Genomic DNA, 2,741 nt, shown 5'->3' with positions numbered 1-2,741 from the left:
CAACTGCTGCACAATTGGCGTACGTCGGTAACCCTATAATTCCTGGATTTCGTCATATCTGCGTCAAGCAATACAGAAAACGAACTCGACATCCATTTAGTTGCGCCTTTACATTTTTATGATAACTTTATATAACGGTCACGTTTTATCGCGTTGGGTCATTTGGTGTTACAATGTAGTCAAACGAGTATGCTAGTGTTTTAGGAAGTGTCTGATATTGTTCTTAACAGTGACAGGATCTCACGGACAAGGAATATACTATGGGCGGCGCTTTTAAAGGATTAGCGGAAAAATCTTTATACATAACATTAATCCCTTAATTCTGAACAAATCTAATTTCAAGTATACTTTGGTTTATATTTTTTGTTATTTGTTTACTAACTGTATTAAAATTTCTTATTAGAATTCTGTCTAGACCACTATATCGACGCGTGACTAATCTATAAAACAGTCGTCCCTTTTAGCTCTATATTAAATTTTGTATCAAGTTTACTAAAAATAGCACTAAAAATCTACTGAACGACTCATATTTGTTGCGTCATTTAATCTAGAGAATACAATGATTGATAAGTATTTTTATGTTTAGTTTACTAAATAATGCACCTTGTGTTGTAGCCTTGTATCTAGACAAGATCGCTATACGCTATATATATCTACAAGTTTTCATCCTCTCTTTTTAGTAGTCATAGTCCAGGAAATTACTTGTGGACCCGCTTAATTGCCATTATAAAGTCAACATACCTGTGGAGGTTGCTGTCGAACACGGCATCGTAGGCATAGATCCCAGGCGGTTCGACGGGGTCACGTTGGTCCTGGACACGGCGACGGTGCTGTTGATGGGGTCCACGGAGACGCAGCTGTAGGCGCCGTCAATCTTCTCGCGCTGATCCATCGGCTGTACGCGCACCACCACGCGGACGTTCTCCACCGTCGGCGCGGCTACAAGCTCCGCGCGTCCTACACACATAGTTAACTATCATAAATATTATGCATATTGTATACAACTATGCTATTACCATTTAGGACCTACTGCTTTGAAGCAGTCTCAAAATTCGAACGTCCCTTTTGAATGAGTTTTTAGACGATGGCGACGCGATTATGGCTCTAGCGCAGAGACGAAAAAATTTTTCAAGTCTTTTAACGTATTCTAGTAGAAGGCTAAAGCCTAAAGAGATGTATTTGGAAGCTTAGAACCTATCTTTACGACTTGTGAACAGGCAAATGCTTTATTTAGGCGTAGCTCTTTTAGTCATTTAGATTTTTCGTGGTTATTATTGGAAAAGATTTTGAATTTGATTATTTGTAAAACACGAATGGGTTCTTATAAAGTGTGTAGGCATCGATATTATAGATTAGTATATATACAGGTATGCTTATGTTCACGTTAATTAAACAGGCAGTGGAGTCACTACCGTGCAGAAGCTTTACAAGCAAACATGATTTTTAGGACGAAATAAAAAGAATTTTAAAAGATTGTTATCTATAATAATTTATGATAGCATATTTTGATAGCCGCGAAAAACAGGATGTATACCTTTTGTACAAAATTGTTACAGTGTAAGCAAAAACAATGATAAAAACCAAACCTATGATTGTTTCTTTGAGATGTTGTTCAAAGATCAATTAATAAAATAGACAATTTAATCCATCGAAAACTAAAAGATGGCGTTGTAATAAGTAATGACGTACAGTAGTTATAAATTAGGGCAATAGATGGCGCTGTACAATTTCTTTAATTTTGTACATCGCGATGTCAAGATTCTCCGACCCATATGTATAAGGGTTGGGGAATCATGCCTCGTCAGTTCGGGAATCCAAAGCAACCATGTAAATCAGAGCGAGTAGTGAAGGAAGAACAGTGCGTATAAGTGCATCAGAGCGAGTAAGGTATAGAGGTAAACAAGTGCAACTTCTTAGTAATTATAAACTGTAGACTGTAGTGTTACTAGTGCTAATAATAAATATTGGTTTTATGTGAAAGAGTGTATTTATTGTGTGAACCCGGACTCTTAGCACACACACTACACCAGAGCACCCCAAACATTGGTCCTTCGAGCCGGATAGAGTTCAGTGACCTCTATCAAGTAAATGGTCAGGGACTTCTACGATACAAAGTTTAGTGACCTCTACCAAGCAAAAGTTCAGTGACCTCTACCAAGCAAAAGTTCAGTGACGTCTACCAAGCAAAAGTTCAGTGACGTCTACCAAGCAAAAGTTCAGTGACGTCTACCAAGCAAAAGTTCAGTGACCTCTACCAAGCAAAGTAGTAGTAGTGACTTTTACCAAGCAAAGTTCAGTGACTTCTACAAAGCAAAGTTCAGTGTCCTCTACTGTCAGTTCACCAGTCACCATACGTTGCGGGTCGCAGCGCTACGTGCAGCAGCGGGTCCAGCAACTTCATTGGAGCCATCAAGTACAAGCAACCGAGCAGAGCAGAGCAGTATTTATTAATATTTATTATTTTATTTATTTGTTAATTAAGTAGTTAATTTAATAGTTGTAACAATGCAAGGGCTCGTCAATGCACAAGTTAACATACATAATTCTATTAATAGAGGTTTAATTAATTTCAAAAGAGTCCTAAAGATCGTATCACAAAAGAATACGTAGAAACAAGAATTAACAATTTAGAAATAGACTGGCAAACTTTTAAAGCAAATAACCTCAAATTGTATGAAAACTCGAAATTAGAAGAAATAGAAAAGTCAATTTATGTTACGCAAAACATTTATGAAAATTGT

This window comes from Manduca sexta, unplaced genomic scaffold, assembly GCF_014839805.1.
Source record: "Manduca sexta isolate Smith_Timp_Sample1 unplaced genomic scaffold, JHU_Msex_v1.0 HiC_scaffold_3911, whole genome shotgun sequence".
Taxonomy (NCBI): Eukaryota; Metazoa; Arthropoda; class Insecta; order Lepidoptera; family Sphingidae; genus Manduca; species Manduca sexta.
This window is presented reverse-complemented; position numbering follows the sequence as displayed.